Here is a 17,698-nt window from a genome sequence, read left to right as displayed (position 1 = left end):
CGAAGCCGATTTCATGCAATTTTGCTTGTGCAACTAAGCATGAATGAACAGGTGCATTGTCGTGATGATAAAGCGGTTTTTTCTTCTTCAAATGCGGTCGTTATTCGGCGATTTCGATTTTCAATCGGTCCAATAATGATGAATAGTATGCTTCGGTTATTGTTTTACCTTTTTCAAGATTGTCCACCAATATTATGCCATGTGCAACCCAAAATACAGAGGCTATAACCTTTCCAACCCATCGTTGCGTTTTTGGACGCTTTGGAGCACTTTGGCCCGGTGGAACCCACTGTTTTGCCTGTTGCCTTGACTCAGGAGTGTAGTAGTGGATCCAGGTTTCATCCATGATTATGAATCGGCGCAAAAACTCGGTCGGCTTAGACGAAAATAATGCCAAATTCTGCTGGGAAGTTGTCACACGAATTCGTTTTTGGTTTGCTGTGAGCAAACGCGGCACCCATTGCGCGCAGAGCTTCTTCATGCCCAAAACTGAATGCACGATATTGCCCACACGTTCCAATGATATGCCTACAGCATTAGCTACCTCTCTCAATTTCACTTTGGGATCATTCAACATCATATCATGGATTTTTTCGACATTTTCTGGTGTAGTGACCTCTTTTTGGCGCCCAGATCGTTCAGCATCAACTGTGCTCGTACGGCCACAACGAAACTCGGTAAACCACTTATGAATCGTTCCAATTGACGGTGCAGAGTCCATGTAATACTTATCCAGCTTGGCCTTGATCTCGGATATCGTTTTCTTGCAAAGATAGTAGTGTTTGATCAAAACTCGAAACTCAAATTTTTCCATATTAAAAAAAACTCGGAGGTTAGTCGCTTCTCAGTGCTGTAACTTGTAAATGCGTAAACATAAATGGCTGAAGTTTTGACAGGCGTTATTTGAAGGATCAAGCTCGACGAAGATGGTTCACATTAGTGAATACTAATGCCATCTCTTAGAATTTTCAGGTACTTATCAGACTGCAGAGTATGATATTATGAAAATTTAACATGGCGGATCCAACATAGCGACTTAAATGTCGAATATTTCGTTTCTGATGAAAAATCATCTCGGGAGTCGATAAAAAAAAACACGTCTAAGATTGTCTGATTAAAAGTAGATAATAATGTTACTTCGGGGGTTGTCAGAGTCGCTCGTTACGAATGTGATGTCAGAATACAAAAATTTAAAAAGGCAAATCCAAAATAGTCAATTCAAAATGGAGCCGTGAATGTCGAACATTTTATTTCTCCTAAAAAGCCGATGAAAACTTTACGTCGAACGTTTTTGGGGTCGCCAGTTACGAATCTGAAGTCGAAATTCAAAGATTTAATATGACACGTCCAATATTAAAAAAGACAAATTCAATACAGCGGATCGTAAATAAGCGCTCAAAATTACGCACTTTTCATTTTTCCTCAAAATTCGACGAAAAATTTTGGTTGGTAACTAGCGACCCTGAAAGCCTCCTAGGTAAAATTTTTATCGACTTTTAATCAGGAATTAAAATTTTGATATTAGTTCCATATATTGGATCCGCTATATTGGACTTTTCATATTGAATTTGTAAATTTTTATTTAAAATTTGTAATTGGCGACCCCAAAAGCCTCTAAGGTGACTTTTATTGATACCCGAAATGATTTATAATCAAAAATGAAATATTCGACATTTACGGCGCTATTTTGGATAGGCCATATTGGATTTGTCTTTTAAAATCGTTCTATTCTGACATAAGATTCGTAACTAGCGACCCTGAAAACCCCCGAGGCAACAGTTTTTTGTCTTTTAATTAGAAATTTAACATTTTATATTTGGTCGCCATATTGGATCCGCTATATTGGACTTTTCATATTGAATTTGTAAATTTTGATATCAACTTTAAAATTGGCGACTCAAGCAACCTCTAAGGTGACTTTTTTATCGACACCCGTGATCATTTTCAATCAGAAATGAAGTATTTGACATTGACGGCGCCATTTTGAAACGGCCATATTATATTTGTCTTTTTGAATGTTTCTATTCTGACATCAGATTCGTAACTAGCGACCCTGTAAACCCCCGAGGTACAATTTTTATTGACTCTTAATCAGAAATTAAACATTTAGTATTCGGTCGCTATATTGGATCCGCCATACTAGACTGGCCATATTGAATTTGTAAATTTTTATTTAAAATTTGTGCTTGGCGACCCAAAAAATCTTAGGCGTAACTTTTTTACCGACAGCCGAGATAATTTTTAATCAGAAATGGAATGTTTGACATTAGCGGTGCCATTTTGAATCCGCCATCTTGAATTTTTATAATATCATACATGTTTCGTAATGAGTATCATTAAAACATCAACTATAATGAATGCCGGTCAAATTCCGCAATTAGAGAAATTCCAGCAACACGAAACTGAATATTATTTCAAGCGATTCATTGATATATGGCGCCATATTTTATCTGCCATATCGTTTTTAAAAAATCGCCTAACTTTATTTAAAAGTACAGATTATTACGAACAATTTCCGCCTAAAACCAAATTTTTAGCTTGCATTAAATTTTAGAGAGGGTGTGACCCGGTAGAAAAGAATGCCCCCTCCCCCACATACACACACGTATATATATAGATTTTTAAGACAGTTTCCTTTTAGGCTCATACCTTTATATGAATTGTAATATCAGTTTTAAGGAATTCAAATTCAATGAAATGTAAATATCTGAGCAGAACAAGGTTAACGTGTTTATTATCTATGAGGCAATGACTATTCGATACAGTATGTAATGTTATTAGCAACCAGAATATTCATTTGCTAAATTTTCAATTAAATTCATCATTAATATATTAGTTATCTTAGCTTATATTGGAAAAGATTAAAATGGTTTCTGCTCTCGCTTTATACTTAGCGGTCATCCTCAATTCTATTGGTAAATATAATAAATTATTATACAAAAGTTTGTTGTCGCGCAGATTTAGGTTCTGATCTTTGCTTGAATTCAGCTACTATTTTATGTTTAGAAAGCTAATTTTCAGCTGAAATGATTAACCTTCAAAGAGAAACATTAATTTTTGACAAAGGAGTACAAATTAATTAATTTTTAATTCTCTAAACAAACATTTACTTTTAATTTTTCCACCAAGAAAGAACAATCAAATATTTGAACAAACAGTTCAATTCTCAACCAAAGGTATGAAAACAAGTAATAGTTAGGTTTCCAATCTTTAAATAATTATATCTTAAAGAAAAGAACGTATTCTTAACGAAAAAAAAACTACACATTAAAGCACTTAAAATGGAACTCTTAAATTTTAAACTTCTGAAATTGAAGTTAAGAGTTTTTTAATTCAAGAAATTTGTATTAAATTGCTTAATAATTTACAAGTTAAAAGTGGAAGGTACTGACACTTTTCACTTAAAAAAATTTTTAATTAAATAAAGATGAACTGTAAGATTTAGAATTATTACCTTTTAAAAATAAATGAGTTAAAAGATTTAGGTTCAATTCTAAAAATTCAAATCCACGTTATCATGTTCAATGCTATAAATGAAAGAATAATTGAGCTTTAAAATTATCAAAATTATACGATCCTGCAAATTTCAAAAATCTTTTCAAAATCTTCCACATTAATTTTAAACCATTTTGAAAATCTTTTTTAATATTCTTTTGAAATAATACTCCTAAATGAAAAATTACTTTTAATTTCCCTAGAAATTTTACGAAAATATTTTTATTGCTTTGAAGCCTTTCCCAATTTTTGTAAAGTTTCTATTTTTTTGTTTCAAATCTGCTAAAATCTTTATTTTGTTTACAATTAGGCTGTGGCTATTTGCATCGAAATTTCAGTGCAAACAGCCGAATTTTGTCGGTACACAAATCGTTCAAATTATTTGAAATCATTTAAAGTTTCAAGTTAATTTAAATCTTTTCAAAACTTCTAAATACCTCTCCAAATTACTCAATTTTTTCTGCAACTGATAAGTATTCAATTACTATTTAAACACCAAAATTCAATAATTTCATTTTCAAATGAAAAAAACCATGATACTTGTATCGTTCAAAGTTTAAAAGCTCTTTAAAATTTGAACAACTTCAATTTCAACAAATTCAAACAATTCAGTTTTAAACTGTTTACTTTTAAATATACGGTTTCATTTCATTATTCTTAAACAAACAGCAAACTATTGGTAGGTTTTTAAATGATTATTATTTTTTAAATTAAAAATTTGAAATTGAATGGATTTAAAATTATACTGAAACATGATTTTAAATTTAATGAAAGCCTTTGATTAAAAATATATTATTATGAAGTTGTTAACAGGTTAAAAACAGTTTATAAGGTTTCAATCAAACGTTTGCATTTTTTTATTGACTAGACTTTTTAATTGAAAAGTTTTAATTTTTAACGTTAGAATCGAGAAATTCTCAATTTTTAACAGATTTAGAATCGTTTTTACAAATCATTTATTGTTCCCGTTTAACAATAATTTATTAATATTAACAATTTTCAAGACTGCATTAAAAAAATTTTTAATTAAAAATAATAATCTGAAATGGAAAATTTTCAAGGTAAATGATTTTCCAACTAAGCATTGTAAACTGAATGACATCATAATTGGAAAAGATAATCATTTAACTAACTATTTTTCAAACTTTTCAATCGGACTTGGACAGATTTTCCTGCACATATCTGTGAAATTCCCGGTAAATAAAATATTCAGTCATTTCGCGGTTTTTCCCGGTCTCAAAAAATTCTTGGTCATTTCGCGATTTTCTCAGATTCCCGGTCCAGCGGTCACCCCAAAAAAGAGAAAGATACGGGAGGAGAATCCAGAGAAAAAAATCAAACATCCTTTTCTTGTTGTAGAGTTGAGCTTACAGTACGAGCGATCACCTAATGGCGAATCTTCTCCTGGTGTTCCTCATGGCAGACCTTTGCTTGATTTGACACTTTCACTTGGCATACCAGGTTCTTCGGTCAGTAGTTCTCCAGTCATGTCTTCTCCTCCTGCTGAGACTCCTCATCGTGCCAGGTCCAGATCTCCAACTGCTTATCGTCCTTTGCGTATTGGTGGCCTTACAACTGAACAACTTAGACATTTTCGGTTAATTCCCCACAAGAATCCGAACCGGCGATTCAGAATTCGAGAATACACCTTTCCCGACAATGCATCTATTCAAGTGAAAGGAAAATATCAGGTCTTTGGGCCTATATCAAACCAAAACCGCATAGTATTATTAACGTCCAATGGTGAAGCCGTTGCAATATTGGAGCGAAATAACACTTGTCTTTGCGGAATATATATAAAAGTAAGAGGCGTTGGGAAACGAGTAAAAATAAACATGTACAATGGAATAGTTACAGAGATGACCACAGAAGAAATCGAGGAAATTCCCGTAAGCAGAAAGAATCCAATCTCGAAGAATTTTGAAATGATAATGGTAGACGAATTCGGCGACCACATTAGACAGAGAGTAACTGGTGATTAAGAGGACGCATTCTATAACCATATAGAGCCGTTTCTCGCTCAACGGACGACGCTGGCCTCTGGAGACTTTTTCAACAAGATTGGAATTTCAAAATGTAAAAGTACATCAAAGTTGCGGAAAAACTTATGTTCAAAGAACAACATGGTAATCTTAGGAGATTTCTCATGTAGAATGTTTTGTAGAGGCAATAAAGAAATTTTAAATTGAAATCTAAGACTTATTGATTTTTTTTCAGCAACAATAAAATAGTTAATATTAAAAAATATATTTTGAAAGTAAGACAAATTTTTAAGCAAAATGGCATTACAAAATCAAATTTTTCAAATTTTAGACTACACACTATTTGTATGCTCCTGTCCTCAGTTACAATTAAAAGCCACAGGCGACCTTGAAGTATTATTAGTTGGAATACGCTCGGAGTATACGCCAGATGGCGCAGGGTTGCTGCCCCTGTCCACATCCCGCAAACTCATAGCCCCAAGCAACGCTGGAACCACCATGTTTGTTGTTGCCGGTAATCACCCGTTGGAAGGCTTGAACCGGCTTTGGGTTTATTTTGATGTGGTTGAAATAAAAATACAAATCAACTGTTTATACGACCTAGAATCCCTTTTTAAACCACATTTTCATGAATAATGCAATGATAAAACAAACAGACATACATGAATAATTATTTATGAATTTCTGTTTGTTTTTTATTGCTTTCTTCATCTCATTAACATTTATAAGTTAATTTTGTAAAAACTATCTGGAAGAAATGTGACGCCATGATTTATCTAATCCTAGGGATCAGAGTATGCGCTAGATGGCGCCTATGATCCTTCATCTAGAAAGCATTAAGTGTTCGCTGCCTGCTTGGAACACAATCCGTGTTCCAATTTCAGTAAGAAAATATAATTTTGTGTTTATAATATGAAGTTTTTATGAATTATTATAACATGAAGAATAGACACAAGGAGACCAAAGTCCTATATATTGACTTTACGAAAAATGAGCAGGTTTTGTCGTGAAGTTCCTATAACATCTACCTGTGGCGCGGAATCAATTCTCGGAAGGGCTATAGAAGGTTGGGCTATTAAAGAGTTGCACTGTATTTGTAATTCGCTGCAGGCTCTTTTCTTGAAGGGATAAAAAACTGTTGTTTTCAAACGCTTAGAATTATAATCAAAATACTTGACTAGTATCGATCTTTAAATTTATTTCTGTGAGCAGTAATATTTTACCGAATATTGTGACAAAGTTAGCATTTTCAACGATATAGGTTTTATTATTCAAAAACAAAGCCAAACTAAAATAATTATTGATCAGTATTATAACACCTGCACTTTTAGTGTATAAATAATTCTATTGATATTTCTTTTAATGATTATTAAAAATGATTAAAACTTATGGAGTTTTGGCAAAACACACTTGTTAAAAAAATATCCCATTTTACTTGAAACACAAAAAAAACATTTATAGCTCCAAGAAAAAAATATTCTTTAACCCTGTCTAAACTATCATGCGAATATGTTTTTGAGGCTGCTGAACCCGAATACAAGATCAGTTTGAACCCATCAGGTAAGGAACACGGTCAAATGAAAATCAAAATAAATAAAATCATTGAATTGGAAAACACCTCTACTCTCAGATATTTATCGGGTTGCTGAAACCGAATCCGAAATCAATTTGAGCCTATTAGGTCAGAATCAAGGTCAAGTAAAGTTCAAAATGAGAAAAAATCATTGAATCGGCATGAAACACTACTTTAGAAAGTTTTCGGTTTCATTAAATCTGAATCCGGAGTCAGTTTTACCCTATCAGGTCGAGATGAAGGCCATCCAAAGATCAAGTATGAGAAAACCATGGAACTGGAAGAAAATTCTTCTCTAAGGAATTTTTGGGTTCCTTGACTCTCAATTCGGGCTTAGTTCAGACCCATAAGGTCAGGATCAAGGTCATATCAAGGCCAAAAAGAGAGATAGAAATCTGCCCACTTGGCGGGCACAGTCTGATTCCGCGCTGCTCTCGCAAGTTTTAGCGCGCCTGAGGGAATTTAGAAATCATCCTTTTTCTTTTCTTGCCATTTTTTCATATCGTCCGTTAATTAGCTTAAAAGGTCATTTGGATAAATTATTCGACTTTTTGAATACTAAGAATAAACGTACAGAAATTCTTTGAATTTTGAAAAAAGTGGTCTCAAAAATATTCAAAATGTGCCTACTTTTGGAATTTTCATCCAAAATGGCTAGCTAACAAACTTGACCTTTAATTTAGGACCCAAAACAAGTGTACCAAAGGGCAATCTGATAGATTCATTTGTTCAAAAGTTATCGTGCTCACAGACAGACATACAGATAGACATGCAAAAATACAGACAGATAAAGAGACCTTCTCTGATGAGAATGTAAAAACATTGAATCGTAGAAATAGGGTAGGGATCAGGGTCAAACAAATTTGTTCGAACACAGTTTTGCTACAATTTTTAAATCATTAGATTATATGTCGGGAATTATCCCTACATTCTTTGGAAAGTAATCCATATGTGATTGAAAATTTTGTAAGTTTTGGCTTATTAGACATCGTAGTTTTTTATAATTCCCAATCATTCGAGCTACTATTTTTTTGTACTCTTCACTTTTATGATTCCCAACAGAGTTCGTCACGCTTTCTTTGAAATTGATCCAGGCTGAATTTTCCGTGGCCAACGAAGATACCTTTAGTTATTTTCGAGCCACTATGATGAGGAAATTGTTCTTTCAGATATTCGAAGCATTTTCCTTCTTTATCCAAAGCTTAAATTAATTTTTTCATCGAGCCGAGTTTGATGTAGATAAATGGAAGCAGCACTTTACTGTGATCAACCGCAAATCAACCAAATGCGCCTAGAGTATTTGATTGTCTCTAGCGCGAATTTCAACGTACTATATTCTTAGTTTTTGTATTGTTGGATTTCCTACTAGTACTAGAGTACATATGTCAATGGTTTCTATCTATAAGAAAGCTATCTACAAAATCAAGCAGTAGAACGATCGATTGCAAATTAGCGCTTTAGCTCGCGGATCGAACATGAAGGTCCCCGAAGTTAGCCAAAATATTAAGGTGTTCTTTTGCGCGATCGGAGCAAGAAGGTTATAGCTCACGCGTTGAAACGCTAATTCCCGATCGAGTGCTTTACTGTTTGGTTTTGTGGTTAGCTACCTTGCGTCAGGATTTTTGTTGCAAGAATGTTTAGATAAAGAATTCCTTGCGTTTGTTTGCCACAAAGACTTTAAAACCTTTCTCTTAGAAATCTTTTTATGTATGTTTTATTTTTTTAGGTACCATGGTATATTACGAAGACCCACGCTCTAGGTCGAAGTATGAGGGCATTGCAATTTTGACAAAGATAAAGTAAACTTGTTATCAGATGCACTACGGCTTCATTCTCACATCCTAACGCCCCTCTGCAAGACAGCACTTCATTGCTGGCTTCAATACCACGGTGGACTCGGAAGCGAATCATTCTACACATCTATTTTCGAAACAGTTGTCATCGTTCTCCGTATCTTTCTCGGTGGCAGGATTTTGAATTTCTGTAGAAAGATCAAAGCATTATTACAGAAATTGAGATTTTAGCTCAGAAAATAAATTCGGATTTATCAGAGATGCTACACTACGTTCCTTAATCATAATCAAGATTTTCGGATTGTTAAAGAATGCGGGGATGATTTGACACTACTTTTCCTCAACCTTAAAAGGAAACTGTTACTACTACTTAGTGCTGCAGTGGTAATCATATCTTCTTGGTCACTTCACATGAATCGACCGTTGACCAAGGTGTGTACAACAAGTGATCGTACTCGAGAACGCCATTCTCACTTGCTTTTCGTAGTTAAGTGGACCTTTCGTGGTCAACAGAATCTTACTCCTGCTGTCAGTAAGGCAAATACACAAGAATAACGTTAACCTTTACCTGATAACGTGAAATAGACGCCACATTCGGATTTAGTGACGCTTAAAACGTCTTAAAGTACTGATTCACACCGATTCAACGGTTTTTTCTCATTTGGACCTTCAATTTACCTTGATTCTGACCTGATGGTGATAAACTGACCCCGAATTCGGATTCAGCGAACTCAAGTACAAATAAATATGCTGTTTTAGCTCAGGTTGCGAATTTTTTTTGTTAGACTACGTGATACAAAATATGAGAGGATGAAATTCATCTTTTGAATTCCTTAACCTATTCTAAGGGTGTCTTCCTTACCGCGACATAAAAAAATTACCAGAAAAAACCACAAAATTTCATTTAATAACCGTTTATTTCACTGGAATGTACTAATAAAGAAATGTAATTTGTTGTCATATAATTCATCATTTTAATTCTGAGTTGAGGTAGGGAATTGCGACAGGAAGCAAAATAATATGAACCAAAAATCTGGTGAAGAATTTCAATTTTTTGGACTTGGAGATGGTAGTTTTCAAACATATTTATATTTATGCTTTAAAAAGCGTTTTTTGTCACGTAATCTGAATTTTGAAAAAGGATTTGAATTTTGGTTTAGAAGAATCGAGTTAAAAAAAATCTGTTTAAATAAAAAATTATAATTTCATTAGCAAACTCCCCTGTTTTAAATCAAAAATATTTGTTTAGTGTTGAGAAATTATAAAAAGTCAATTAAAATTATTCAAATCTTTAAAACTTGTGATGTGAGTTCCAGCGAGCTTAGCAGTTACATTTTGTATTTAAAAGGCAATCTAATGAGATATAAATATCAGAGTAGAACAAGGTTAACAATTATTATCTAGGAGATAAAGACTATACGATACACTACATATTCTGATAAAGAACCGATATAATCATTTGTTAAATAAATTCTTGATTAAAACGTTAATTATCTTTTCTTCTTATTAGAAAACATGAAAATTGTATCTTCTCCCGTTTTATACTTAGTGGCTATCCTCCATTTTATTGGTAAATATAATTAAATAATGCTCCTACACATCTGATTCGATTTGAAACTGCTACAATGAAAATTCTAAGTACCTTTAATTTGAGTTCGATTTCTTTAGACTATACCCAAATCAGAATTTGTGCACTCTAATCCTCATCCCATCCCAATTACTGTTTTCTTTTAAACTTTATTTGGTTTTTTCCGAAATCAGTTTGTCTTTGATCTGATTTTATTTTGAAGGAATACACATTGTATGGGTTAAAAAGTGAAATTTGGAAAGTGTTATTGCAGATACGGGACGACTACCATATGTACCATATGTGAGCACATATGGTACAGAAATTTCATCTGGTAGAACAATAGTGATTTTTTTTCTCACGAATGCTTAATACTTTGCGTTATTTGTTTTGTAATAATTAGAGAACTTATAAGCGCAACGGTGAATTTCACTGATAAGCGCAGCTCAGCTCTCACTGATTTCTCTCTCGCTCTCTCTCTCTCTTGTTGCCGTACCAACACTCAGTAGGAAAAAATTACTTTTTTAGTTCAGGATAATGTACAGCTTACACATATTGACCAATTTGGATTTAAAAAAATTGAATAAAGAGCTGATAAGATTTCTAGGAGAGTTGTCGAGTCGGTTTTTTAAAGTACGCTTTTAATTTTTTCATAAATAAACAAATATGTCTAAGTTTCATTAATTAAGATTAATTAAAAATATCCCAATATTATGCAATCAACAAAAAATTTCACTAAATAAATTATCTGTTGAAAAAATGTTATTGTTAATATTTTAAACAAATAAAATAAAAAATGCAATAATCAGCTATTTTTCGAAATTTAATGAACAAAAGCATATATTAGTCATTTATCGAAAATTCTATGAAATTCTATGACGTTCTAATCTGAATTTGTTTTAACGAAAATATAAAATTTATCAACTAATTATGAATTTTGTTGAAATGATTATGAATTTCTCTATTAAAACGACTGACATAAACAAAATTCATTCCATCGACAGATGCTCCAATAATGCATTAGGTTATTAAAATTGTATAAAAAAGCCATAAAATTGATCAATTTATTATTACACCATTAAGCCATTTTCCTTTCGGGGTAGGCGTGACTCACTCGGTCGGGAAAAGGAGTAGTGTTTGGAAGGGATAATGAATTTTTAAATTGATCCAGAGTTCTCGTGTTATTTAAGTAAATAACATGTTCGTTCTGCAACACTGCTCTGACCCAGGTTGCTGATCAATCTCTCTAGCAATCACCCTAAGCCAAGAACCTCACGAAGTCGTTATGTAAGGTTCCCCACTTGGGTCTATTAGTAGCCAAGGTCTTTTGTTTCAGATGTCATTCACTCTACTGACACTCTTTTCATTAACTATTTGCCACCATACTTTCCTGTCCTGACATACTTCTCTAGCTTCTTTAATGTCCATGCATTTTTTCATGCAGACTCTCGTGTTTGTGTTACTTCTTATGTCTCTTCTAATTAGGGTCTCATTCACACATTCTAACCATTCTTTCCTCGGTCTACCTCTGGGCACGCTGCAATGTCATTTACCTTGATACACTTGTTTCGTTAGTCGTTCATTTGGCATTCCCTCAACATGCCCGAACCATCTTAACCGATTTCTTTCCCATGTGTCTACTAGCGTCTCTTCTGCACCACAATCTTTTAGAATTATCTCGTTATTTTCTTTGTCCATCAGGGTTTTCCTGCATATTATGTGCATGAATCTCATGTCAATTGCGTTAATTTTACTCTTATCCTTTTCTTGATAAGTCCATGTCTCGCTACCGTATAGTACAGTCGGTACAAATATAGAATTATGTATTGCCATTTTAGCTTTATTTGATATATTTTTACTTCTGATAAGGGGACCTGCTCTACCAATAACCTTCTTACCTTCGTTTATGCGTCTATCTAATTCCTCATCTATCTTCCGGTCACTAGTAAATAAGCTACCAAGGTATACGAACTTATCAATATGTTCAATTCTTTTATCATTTAATAAAATATTGCATAGTGTTTTCTCACTCTTTCCTTCGAACACCATAGTTTTTGTTTCATTTGTGTTAATTTTGAGGCACATGCTCTTCATGCTTGTTCATTCAACATTCTTTGTAAGTCTTCAATAGTCTCTGGCATAACAACCTTATTATCTGCGAACGTACCCTTACTGCGTACCCTTACTGTTTCGAGATCCAGACCCTCTTCGTCGACGAGAGCCATTCTTAAACACTTGTCTATAAGTAATATAAATAACCATGAAGACATAACGCATCCTTGTTTAACTCCTTGAATAATATCGAAACAGTCACTCAGTTTCCCATTCACTCTTACACTCGTTTTGCTACCTGTATATATTGTTTTTATAGCTTATAGGAGCCATCCATTGACTCCATACTCTTTCAAGACTTCTCAAAGTTTATTTCTATCTACCTTGTCAAAAGCTTTTTCTAGGTCAACAAATGCACAGAAAACTTTTTTTCCTACTCTCAAACTTTTTTCTGTTATTTTCCTTAACCTAAATATTTGTTCCGTACATGACCTTTCTGGCATAAATACACTTTGGACTTCCCAAATCTTTGCTTCTGTTATTTTCATTACCCTACGAATAAGCATTTTTGAATATATTTTACTTACGGTGCTTAATAAGCTAATCCCTCTGTAATTATTGCACTCGCTTTTATCTCCCTTTCTCTTGTATATTGGTACGATAATCGCTTTTTTCCAATCGTCTGGGACGTCTCCAATCTTGAAACATAAATTTATCAATTCGCACAGTTAATGTGTTATGCACGCGCCACCGTGTTTATACATTTCAGCGTTAATACTGTCAACCCCGGCAGCCTTACCGTTTTTCAAGTTCTTAATTATATCCCTAACCTCAGGGACACATACTTTCTCAATTGAGTTTTCCATCGCATCGTGTTCAACATCGCAGTTGTCGTGTCCTATAGCTTTATCTCTGAATTGTCTCCTAAAATAGTCTCTGAAAGCCTCTAATATTCCGTCTGCATCAAATACCATTTCCCGCCTATTATTTCTCATGTGGACAAATTCTGTACTGTTGTTTCCTTTCGTTTTTTTATAAAGTAGTATCCTGCTTCCTTCAAAATCATTTTGTATTTTCATCTCTTCTGCTCTGATTGTATCTTTACGTTCCTTAACTAATCGTTTAAGTATCGTGTTTTCGCGTCAATAATCGTTTCTACGTCTATTTCTTTCATCATTGCTAAGACCTGCGATGTTCAAAGTTCTCTTGTACGCTTCTCTCTTTGCTTTTTGGGCAGCCTGATTTCATCATTCCACCGCGCATCACCAGACATTCTTCTTACAACTGCGGTACCACACAATTCGATCGTACATCTAACAAGGATATCCCGTAACATTGTCCAGGCGCCCTCTATATCTTGGTTTTTTATATGGTCCTCTCATGTTGTCCTATCTATGCCTTCGATTATCTTATTTTGGAGATCTAGTCGCACATCCGGTTTCTGTAGGTTCTCAATTTTGACTCCCGTTTGTTTTGATTTCTTCGTTCTCTTTTTTCTTCATCCCCGACCTAAGTTAATTTTTGAGATCAGAAGGTAATGACCAGATGTACATGTGGATCATTTTACGCCCAAACCACGTATTTGTAATAAACAAACCCTTTTCTAAGCATTGACCAACTAATTTATCTCCGTTATAGTTTGTTCTTGGATCTCTCAAATTACCTAATACTCTTTCTGTATCCTGATTTTGGATGCCCACCTATCCGTTCATGTCTCCAAGTAGAATTATTCTTTCCCCATGTTCGCAGATATTTATTGTGTCATTTAAAGTGTCCCAGAAGGCGTCTTTTACTTCTCAAGGATCACTATCAACTGGCGCGTAGCACGCTATGATAAATAGTCTTTGGATTCCTACTTTCATTCTAGCCCACAGCAGTCTGGGAGATACGAAACCATGGTCTTCAAAATGCTGCTTTGCTCTTTCATTCAAAATCAGACCTACTCCTTGTTTAGCATGTGATTCACAGTCTACTCCTCACCACATTTCAAATCCGCCTTTCAACACGCCGTTCTTTATGTCTTTGGTTTCGTATCCCTTTTTCTTTGTTTCAGGCAGACATAAAATGTTTAGTTTCCTCACGTCCATAGTTTCACGCAATTCTTTTACCTTGAGATCATTTGCTCCCCTAGCATTCCAAACATCCAGTCTCCATTCGTCGCTTGAAACACGACCTTTAGATTTTCCGTGTGCATGCCTTTTGTCATTAAAATTCCAGTACTTTCCGATGCTATTTTGTAGTTTGTGTTATTAATTGTTTAGATTATACGCCCAACTAACACTTTTATGCAATGCGTTTATTTTCTGAGTCGAAATCATGTCAAAGTTAACTATCAAATCGTTATATGGTGGAGATTGTAGTTATAACGTCAGTCCCATTAAAAACTTCAGCAAATAAGGGGGGGGGGGGTGAGAAGAGGGGGGAGGTAGAACTGAAACCGAGAGATTTTATAGCCTTGTATTAATGAAGTTTTCTACGCTAATAGAAAAAGCAATGTTTTTGCACATTTGAACAATTGCGTTTTCAAATTAATGAGACGGTCATTTTCGCCATATTTTAAATTAAATTTCGCAGTATGCTGTTAGTGACATATAAAAAATATTTTTTGTAAGCTCCACGCTCGCCGTCCAAATGATTATTTATTTTTTACAAAGCCGTTAAAAGTACTTTATTGCGACCTCTAATTCTAACCTCAAATTTCTGCCAACTTCTTAAGTAAGTAATTTAATAGTAACCCAGTGGGCACAAAATTTGGCGACGTCTTTACGATATCGTAACGACATCTTTCTGACAACTTCACGATATTCTATGTTCATTTCGTTAATGTGTCTTTGCGATATCGTGAAAACGTCATATGATTGATGATGTCTTTGCGATATCGTAAAGACACCGTAAGGACACGGACATAGGATGTCGTAAACTTGTCATAAATGTGTCGTAACGATGTCGTAAAGACGTCACCAAATGTTGTGCCCACTGGGAACTCATACATTAAATATTTTAATCAAAATTAGCGAGTATGCTAATTTGAACAACTTTTTTAAAACAAATAATAAATTGAATGGCCATCGTGTTGATTAATAAGAATTTTAGGAAACAACGAAGAAAAGTAAATTGTTTATTATTTATAACAAAATATTATTGCTTTTTAATGTATTCTATAATTGTAAGCAAATCTTATCTTTTTATTTCGGAAACCCCATTAGATTTTCCTTGTCAAGGTATCCGCTAACTTAAGGAATCTCAATTTTGATTAATTTCCTACAAAATTAACCTTATACTTTTTGTTCTAATCGATCAAATAATGTATTATCCATTTATTATAAAGGTTTTTGTAAAATAAATATCAAGTCACCACTTTAAAATTGCGTTTATGTGGATTAGCTTTTTGTAACTGTTTCACTAATGTTCGGTTTCCCTTAGTCAAATATTTAATACAAAAACATCAATTTTTAAATGAAGACAGTAGGGGTAAATTTGAGTTTCAGAAGAACAATTTATTTGAAAACAAACGATACAAAAATGAATTATCCACCAACCAGTTGCATTTATAACTAATTAAACATTTGCGCGAAAGGGATGGGTTTTCAACAAAACAGTTGCTTCTTCAAGTAAATAATAAAATATTTATGAAAACCAAGTTAAATACTTTGAAAATCAAATAAATAATTTCAGTAAAAATAAATAAAGTGAGACAATGGTCGTGGGGGCTAAAGCGTAGGCTTTGGATCCATTCCGTCGGCTTGCGGGTTTGATTCCAGCCTCGCGCTCTGGAAGAGCCTCGGCGGCCCATGCGGTGAACAATAGCCTAGCAAGGGAGTTGTTTATCATCGGCCATTCGTGGGACCAGTACCTCTAGAGAAAAAGGTTTTCTCCAAGTACTTAAAACTGTTGCTCTTAGTGGTTCGGTACTCACCTTAAACTGTATGTCTCCCTCCCACCACCTAGTAAGTGTGTCGGTGGTGTGTAAAAGAATAAGGAAGAAAGTGCAAGAAAAATGTTAACCATAAGGGGACACATTAGAAGCTTCCATTTCCAGTTAAAATAAATTAATTGAAAAAGCCTTCTGCAAGTAGGACGTAATTTTTAAATGAATAATTTTCTCTTCCAAAAAGAAAAAGATACCGGAAGATAATTCAGCAGAAAAATTGATCATTTGTTTCTTGTTGCAGAGTGGAGCTTACAGTACGAGCATTCACATGTAGGCGACTCTCCTCCTGGTGTTTCTCGTGCCAGACATTCTCTTGATTTGTCTCTTTCTCTTACCTTACCTTCAAGCTCTCGGGTCAGATATTCCCCGCCTGCCTATTTTCCTCCTCGTGCCAGGTCCAGGTCTCCTTGTAATTTTCATCTCTTGCGCCTAGGTAGACTTACAGTTGAACAACTCAGATCTGTTCGGCTTATTCCGCACGCAAATCCGAACCAGAGATTTAGAATTCAAAGATACAATTTTCCTCGCACTTTAGCAATTCAAGTAAGAGAAAGATATCAGGTCCTGAGGCCCATATCACATGAAAAACACACAGTATTATCAACTTCTAATGGTGAAGTCTTTGCAATTCTCGCACGAAATAATGCAGTTCTTCAGGGATTATATATAAAAGAAAATGGAGTTGGAAAAAGGGTCAAAATAAATATGTACAGCGGCCGCGTTAAAGAGATGACCGCAGAAGAAATCGAGGAAACTCCCTTAGGTCCAAATAAGCCAATCGCCAAGAATTTTGAAACAGGAATAGTGGACTAATTTCGCCGACGAATTTAGACGGCAAGTACCTGATAATTAAGGTCAGTAAATGAAGAAAAGTATCAAAAATTGCACTACAATAGACAAATAGCGGAATGTTTCTTTGTCTTTGTGCCAACTGTCAGTTTGGCACATTACACAGGCCCACAAAAAAAAGTGTCTGTGCAATTGACCAGACCTATATATTCTTATGTATTTTTCGACGCTGAATCCGAATTTGCAATAAAAAAGTAGGGTCCAGCTACTTTTTTATGAGGTTTTGCTCGAAAAACCTCATTTTTTACGGTTTTTTCATTGTTTTTTTTAAATAAAAAAAAAAATAAAGAAAAATTTTATTTTTTTGACTTCAGAATCGAATTCTACGGGAAAAAATACATCGAAAACCATGTCTTGATTTTTTTTTACAAAAATTTCAACCCACCATATGGCGATGAAAAGGCAGAAAATCGCGAAAAGTGAAAATTTGCTTCAAATTTGATTAAAATGACATTA

Source organism: Belonocnema kinseyi, chromosome 9, assembly GCF_010883055.1.
Source record: "Belonocnema kinseyi isolate 2016_QV_RU_SX_M_011 chromosome 9, B_treatae_v1, whole genome shotgun sequence".
NCBI classification, from domain to species: Eukaryota; Metazoa; Arthropoda; class Insecta; order Hymenoptera; family Cynipidae; genus Belonocnema; species Belonocnema kinseyi.
The sequence above is the reverse complement of the archived record's forward strand: the minus strand, read 5'-3'. Positions refer to the sequence as shown.